Genomic DNA, 8,611 nt, shown 5'->3' on the forward strand with positions numbered 1-8,611 from the left:
TCTTGCTCATTACCTGGGACCTCCAGGGCTAAATCACAAACCTTTACACCTCGAGTTAAATACCCTAGCAAGCAGCTGTAGCATACTCATATCCGCTGTTGGCCAGATGCAGACACAGAGCGGGAGACATAGCACAGTGAACAGTGGGCTACATATGCATACCTACTCAAAAGCAAGTTAAAGATTGGCTAGAGACTAATCCATTTTATAAGCTAAGAAATTGATTTTCAGAGGAGCTGAACTACAGGTGCTCAAGTCTCTTAAAAAAAAATCAGCTTAACTCTGGTGGTACTATTACCAGGGTTCACTACAGTATAGGAAAGCATGGGAAACATTATCTTAGATTCTAGCATTCCCTAAGTCAGGGTCCATTGTGTGCAGTGTGACACAGGTATTTTTTTCCTGGAGTGGTGGCCAAGGGCAGTTGTTTTTAACTACAAAACTAGGGACAGAATGGACTACAAATGTTATCCGTAGCAGTAACATCCAGTTATTTTTGGATGCAATGTACAATGCACTTAATCAAATCCTCATCAGAACAATAAGAGGTGATAAGATTTATATTCTATTACTGATAAGTAATGAGAATATTAGAAATAAACCATTTGTAGAAGTCAGCTCTGGATCAAGTCAGACAAAACTGATTTAAGTTAAACAGGAGAACAAATGAAATAGGTCTCTAAAGGTTTCAATTTCAGAAGGGCAAACTCTGGTGTAGTCATGTCAGCTGGACTGAGGAGCTAATAGATTGAGTAGGGAGCAAAGTCTTACAAATACTTCACATGAAGAATATTAAAATGGTCAAGAATCTATATTCCAAACACAGGAAAAAGAAAAAAAGAAACCCAGAAGAAGGTACTTCAGGCCTAACTGTAGGCACTATCACCTCAAGAAATGTGTTACATGTGAAAAAAGAAACAAAAGTAACTCGTGGGAAAAACCCCTTTTGTTTGCTAATCAGACCTTATCTTTGAAGCATAGGGGTGAAGTAAGAATTGCCAAAAGAGGAGCTGTGTTAGGCTTTGCGAAGGATATTAAAATGGATGAAGATATTTTTTCAGTTACATAAATAAAATAAAATGAAATAAAGGAATGCAGTAGAGATTAAGGATAATGCAGGCATGTTCCCAACCTCAAACTGATATGTTGCATTAATTTAAATAAGAAAGGCAATACTGAGCATGGGGTGAAAGGGAAATAGCTAATAGGAATGATGTTAAAGAATTAAAATAGGGTGAAGTAGAAACAAAATCAAATCTGGTATAGCTCTAAACTCTAGGAGTCTAGTTAATCTCCACCCCAACTCAGAACTCTAGAATGTGAGACCACAACAGTAGCAAGGACTTTCTACCAAACAACCAAAACAAAATTGGCACAAAATTAATAAAGACTATTTTAAGAAGGGAAATATGATGTCTGAGATTGATATGTTTATCTGATTCCAGTAATAGCCAAAACTTTGCAATGACAAGTTGAAAGTAACAAGGCACAGAAAATAAAAAACATATTTAGAAGATATAGTCTGGGATTATTCAAAGTAGATCACAACACACTAAATAACTTTCTCTGATTTTAAAAAACCCAAACCAACCAAATCCTAGCATTTTGGGCTAAAAAAGCATCATTGGTGTAATTTCTCGACATTACTAAGGCGGCTCTGCTAACATACAGTGACTATGGATCACCAGGGTAAGGCAGCTGGTGTAACTTCAACAGAGACAAGGAAAAATAATAGCATTGTGTAAAGCACTGGGAAGAGCTCACCTGAAATACTGCATACAGTCTAGTCACCTGCATTTGAGAGATTAACTGGAACTGGAGCAGGTAGAGGAGAAGGACTACTAGGAAGATCAGGGCAATGGAAAGCTTATTTTATGAAATTAGATTAAACAAGCTTGATTTGTTTAGTCTACTATAACAAAAGCTGAGAGAGGATAGGATTGCTGTCTAACTGTGTTAGTTAAAAAGCTGAGAGGAAAAAAAAAGGACTATTTAATTTAAAAGAGAATTTTGGCACAAGATCAAATGGACTTTAGCTGGCCATGAATAAACTAAGTTTGAAATTAGAAGATGGTTCTTAACCAACAGAGCACTGGTGATGAACCTTTGTGATAGCTGGTGCAGGGTTTTTTTTGTTGTTTTGGGTTTTTTGGGTTTTTTTTTAAGTGTATGGTGGTAGCTCATTATTTTTGACTCTATCCCAAGTCAGTGCCAATGGCAAATGGCTCACCAGCAATGCTGTAAAGCAATCACGTTCTGTAACAGCCATTCTTTGGAAATAGTGGGAATAAACCACACAACTGTTGTTAAGATGGAGTACAACACACTTAAAAAAAGAATTACCTGACAGCTGCAATAGGGAGGGGAGGACTCAGTAGCCCAGCGAGTGCCTTCCTGTTCTAAAGCCTTGCAATGGAGGAGTGGGTAGATAGGATTAAATCTACCACGATTAAATAACATTTTTGTGATACAAGGAACTGTGTGATACTAATGGTTAGGTAAACAGTAGTCTAACAACTGTGTGTTTTTCCTTCTAACACTTAAGAAGCCCCAGTTTGTTTTTTAACAACAGAAGTAAATCACAAAGCAACCAGTTAGAGCCAACCACATGACACGTAACAAAAATGCTACAGAACTTCCTTCTGAAGAGGAAGGCCATCCTGACAAACTATTACTTTTTCCCGTGGAAAATGAGTTATTAGCAAAATCCATAAAATCTTAAGTCAAACAAATCAACTTCTATATTTTTGAAGAAAATACTCCTGCCAAAAATAATTCCCCCTTAAAGTGAAATACCGTACTGCAAGATACATAAGTAGCAAACAACCTAAAGGCTACTTTGATATCAAACATAAAATCCTCTGTTTTAAAGGAAAATATCTCTTTATAAAGAAAGTTTACTTTCAATAGCAAAGGGAATAACATTTGACCCAAAGAAGACTTAAGTAGATGATGATTTGTGAAAGGATTTTTCTTTATGTATACTTTAAAAAGGTCTGAAAGAGGTTAATGTGACAACAAAAATTCCTCAGAGAAAATAAAAGTGATCTAATTTCTGCTTAGTCATGGATCTGCTTGCAGTCTTCACAGATGCTCCCTACTGCTCTCATGCATGGCTCTCCCCACAGGGCCACGCAACCCACAACCAAGGCTTCAGGGAGAGCAGAGAGCCAGGCGCACACCAACCCGGCCACAGCTCAGCACCTGCTCCTTACTATCTATCTTTCACTAGAAAGATAGCTCCTGCTAACTAGAAAAATAGCTCCTGCTTCCATCTTCCCAGGCAGCCAAATGCTGGACTACCTGCACCAAAGCATCCCCAGCAATCATTCTTTCCCTTTTAAAGACGAGCTCAGTGTGATAAGGGTTGATTTTTCCCAGGTGAGCAAGTTGAATCTCACAGTTACTCTCAAGTTGCCCAATTAGCCTTACTCAGTGCCCCACACTGGGGACGGATACTTGCAGCCTGGCAGATTTCCGTGAGGTGGCTGTAAAGTCTGGGAGACGCCTGCAGTGGTTGTGCCCAGGCGTTTCACACCTCAGGCTGGGTTTCCTCTCACGAGTAACCGGGGAGGGGGACACAGAAATCCTCCCCCTCTCCAGCAGCCATGGCTGACTCCACAAGTACCTTTGGGCCCTCACCGCTGAGGAGCTGAGGCAGTAGTGCGGCTCCTCGGGTGGGGAGGTGCTGGGGAACCTTCTAGAATGCCCTGGGAGGTGCGGGGGTGCTGCCAGCAGGACACGGGGCTGCAGGCCCCAGTGGAGAAGGCCCACACGGCCCCACTGGGCCCCAGCTGCCAGAGGTGTCTGTCAGCCCTGTGCAGGCCGCCTCAGACAACACGTGTGGCTGCAGGAGTCGTGTTAGCCTTGCTTTTACAGCCAATGCATGTGGGAACAGGCATTTTATGTAGGGAATAAGGTGCTGCCGATATGACAGCCCTGAGGAAAACTCCAGGTCTAAACATCCCACATGCTGGCTAGTCCCCTGGCTCCAGCCAGCTGAGGAACCCTGTGTTTATTAAGATGAAGGAAGGGTGCTTTGGATTGCACCCGTGCTGAGTATCCCATGTATGCAAATGAGAGACAGCCAGGCCTTAGTTATTACTCCTTTCTCAGGCAGTTTTTACCTTGAATACTGTGGAGCTGATGCTCTCTGAAATTAATACTGAGCTTGTGCAAGCAGAGTGACACAAGTATGGGTTGCATCATTCCTAAATATATCTTTATTTTATTGTGTCATAGGTCAGAATAGCCAATAACTGGTAAGGCTGATGATACATATTTAAAGAACAAAAACATATCCAAAATGGAGGGATTATCTTGTTCACTGATCCTATTTCGGAAATCTGGAATGACCTCCCCGGCAAGAAAACCCATTGGTCTTGGGCTCGTGCGCTTCTGAAAAATGTTATCACTGAATGCTTGTGTAATGCCTTATATCTATAGTCTGCTGTGACATTAAACAGGGATGTGGACTCCTGCCCACAGCACGTAAACTGCAAATGTGATAATAGTACTGACCTCTTTGTTCCAGTCTGCTGCGGGAAGCACTGGGACTGGAGATGTAACTGTAGTAGGAAAAAAAGCAGATCAGTCTTCATGGGCTCTTCAGAAGTTGCTCTCTGCTGAGAATACAGCTGGGGCAAGTTCATGTTAAACATGCCTGAACAGCTAGCACCACATAATTTCTTATGGACTAGAAAGTAGCCATTTGGTGGTGGCAACTTTTAGGTGCAATTGAATTAAAAGATATACTTGTTTATTCAGAGAAAGATGCTAAAAAGGCCACCCAGTCTGTGCTTGAATTGTTAACCCTGTATTAGAGAAGAATATTAAAGTGGAGGTACAAAAACTACACAAAGTAGAAAACGAACAATTTTATCTACATATTAAGAGTTCCTACTGATATTTTAAATCATGAGCAGCAGGTCCCAGTTGTATACATTCATTAATCTTGTGTCTTCCTTGAAATGTATAGCTTGCTATTTTACTTTTCTAAAAAGTAACCACAGCTAAAATCAGTAACAGAGATAAATGAGAGAAATACAGCAGTAGAAGTTCTGGGGCTTGGACATTAATGTTTTATTAAGGCTTTGAGACAGCACTCATGACAGAACTAGGCAAACACAGGTGACAAACACAAATACTTAGACCATGTGAAGAAAGGAAAGCCTTTATGGTTAAAAGGTCTAACATGTTTTTTTTTCTGGAACTAGAACAAAGACTTCTCCCCCCTCCGCCCCCCACCAAAAAGAAAAGCAACTTTGCTTTCTTCTCCTGGACTTTTATATAAAGTTGATGGAGCATCGTCACACTCAAAAACTCTCCCTTTTGGCTATTCAGCAAACAAGGGAAGAAAAAGGTTTTCCTTCTCTCCATAGTACTTACTAGTTTGCTAATGACATTGAACACAAAATATGAAGGATATGCAGTTCATAAAGCCTCCAAAGGACACAAGAAATAGTAGGTTAATAAGGGTGGGGGCTTGTACAATCTATGCTTATTCTGCAAACAAATGTGATGTTTTCAGATCTGTCAACTGCATATAGTAACAAAGATACAGATTTCCTGTAAATACAAGCAGGGATAGACTGACGATTTATCTACATACAGAGTTGTGCTGATTTGACTAAAGGCTTGACTGCACATGGAATTATTCAAGAATAAAAGCAGCATTCTTACTGAATAACTTCTTGTGCAGACATGCTTGTTCTAGAATACAAAGTAGAATAAGGTAATCATGTTATGTGATAAGCTTCTATATGTAGAATATTTTTGTAGGGCTGTTACGATTAAATTCACACCCTGCCTCAGCCTGAAATAATTTTCAAATACAGTAATATCTTAAACTTGAATTTTTAAAAACCTTTTCATTCAAAATTCTGGGAATCCCTTCAAGGATTTTCTTTTTTTCTGTTGAAACTAATTTTTCTTAGTTTGATTGAGAACAAATTTTAAATACATGAAATCACTGTAGATTTCCTGTACTTTCCTTACAAATTTCACATAATCCAGAGTCTTACCTGAGCTCAAGCCTCTGAAGTCTGGATTTATGTGTGGCTTGAACCCATGTCCTCTCATTCTGGGGACATACTGACTTGACAGTCTTCCAGTGTCAGTTCCACAGTTCCCTAGGGTGAGGATTTCTGGCCCTTCTGTTTACTTATTCCCACATTCCTTCTCTGTATAAGACACTGCATCTTCCAGCTGCCTGTGCATTAGCAGTCTCTGGTCAGATGCCTCTATGAGCTGCTAGGAGGATGGAGAATCACATGCAAGTTCTGATTGCTTTCTGGTATGAATAGAGCAAATAGAGAAATAGAGAAAGTGTAATTTCAGGAGGAACATCTGCAACTGTGCTCTGCATGAAAGCTTGGGCAAGAAACAGCAAAAGAGGTGATAGAATAAATGATTAGCCTTTGGCTTGAGAGAACTAAAAATTTCAGCATCAAATCCTGCATAATAAGGAGACCAAAGCAGTTCTAGAAATTATCTATTTCCTTCTCTGTTGAAAGGACTAAGAATGTTCTACCTTCTCCTTCCTCACCTCAGTCAGCATGAAGATTGCAGTCTCACAAGCAAAGTCTTTAACAGCACAGTGTGAGTTTTAGGACATAAAAGGAATGGTCCGAGGCAGAACTAGGGAATAATAGGTTGCAGAGGGAGAAAATGGGAACAAGAGGAAGTCATAGGACTCAGAATATTGAGCAAATGGGAAGGTCTGGGACCTGATACCGAGGGTCTCCTCAGGCAAGAGGTAGAGAAGAAGCCACAAAGAGCTTTAGTTGGTGAGAAGTTGTCATCTTTACTATTGTTCTAGACCAATTGCTCTATACATTGGAGGATTTTCCAGATTGTGACTCACAGAGTCATACACTCACAGGTGTATCGCACTATGAAATGCCTTAACTTCACTGAGGGGAGAAGGCATGCTACTTTCTTGGCACCACTCTTCTTCCATTATAACCTCTAGCCTACCAAGTTCAAGTGGGCCCAGATGGCTTCAAAGTGAGGTAAATGTTTTTAAAGTCAGCTAATTATTTCTAGCTATACTTGAATTGATTACTAAAAAAAGGAAAAAATCAAAGCTGGAGACATGAGTACATGCTGCTTCATGCACTTTCGCTGTATAACTTTGTCTTACTGCTATGCTGTTAAATATAGTTTTACTAGTGCTAGCTTTATGGCATATGCTGTGTCACAGTAGATTAAATAAAAGATTAAATTAAGAAGTTCCTTAGTCACAACCATCTTGGGCCACTGGTCTTTCCCTTTTCAGAAGGGAAAAATGGAGGCGTGGTTAGTAAAATATAGACATAATTTTAAAGTTTCTCCACTCCTAATTGTTAATGCTTGAGAATTTTCTAAACATGAAAAACTCAAGACAGCTGGAGATTCTGTGCAGGTCAAGCATGGCCTGTTCTGTAGAGTCCCCTCCTATAACTAATCTGCTCACCAGACAGCAGCAATGGAAAATCCTTTTAGTGTAGGTGCTGTCCAGCTATAGAATTGAAAAACCTTAGGTCTAGGGATTAGCATCATTTTAGGAATGATGGAGGGAAGCCTGCATCCAAGGCTTCGCTAATCTGAAAAAGTAGTAATGTGTCAGCCTTTTAGTCTGATCCCCTTGTGCAATAGTCAGGCCTGACAGTTTTTTGGTTTTAGGTGTCTTAAATCTACAATAATCACTGGTCTGTCTGTGAGTTAGTAAACTGGCCTGAAACAGCTTTTGAACAAGTGAATGATCAGAGGTGAAATAAAGACATATTAATTATGTAAAATTATCAACTTTGGAGTTGCAAGCTGCTTAGTAGAAGAAAAGGCTTTTTTCCTATTTTTCCAATGGTAAAAAGAAATACTTGTTCTTTCCTTGCTTTGGTAGGACTTTCTACCTTAAGTAGGTCTGAGACAAACACCCAGATTACTGGAGAGCAGATGGGGAACCAACAGGGAAATTTTTCTTGGATGACCTATGGCAAGAAATGCATAAAGACTCATAATGCAGATTGAACCAGCATCTCTCATTCAGCAAGGAACTGAAAAGTGTAAAAGAGAGAGAGAAGTGAGAAAACAGGGATGAAACTGCGGCCCCTTCATTCCCTGATGCTGAGCCAGAGATGACGGAACAGAACTGACGGCAGTTGGAGGATTACCCTACTAACTTAAATTGTCCCACTAACTTAAATTGCTAAACCCTGCTTTAACACACATGGGTACCTGGGAATAGTCCTTCACACTCACAGCCGTGCAGTGACTGACAGGTTCATGGACTTGTTCCTCATTTGTGCAGCGAACAGCTATTCCTGGTTCTCACTAATTCCTGTGCACCCACTCAGCTCTCTGCTACCACTACCAGTGAGACTGTGTTGCCTGGTATTAATGTTCCTTTAAGACATACCTTTTCAATTTTGTTATTTACTACTGGCAGAAGGGATTCTTGTAATCGTTTTCATTACAGTATTTGGTATTTCAATACTTTTTTATTTGTTAATAAATGGGTTTAATTGTAAAATATGTTAAGGTGTAACTGCTTAGGGAAAAAGGGTCATGAAGTTCTACCAGAAAACTTTCATAATGTTCAAACTATTTTATAATGTTAGAAAAAAACAAC

This window comes from Ciconia boyciana, chromosome 8 (assembly GCF_034638445.1).
Source record: "Ciconia boyciana chromosome 8, ASM3463844v1, whole genome shotgun sequence".
Lineage (NCBI taxonomy): Eukaryota > Metazoa > Chordata > Aves > Ciconiiformes > Ciconiidae > Ciconia > Ciconia boyciana.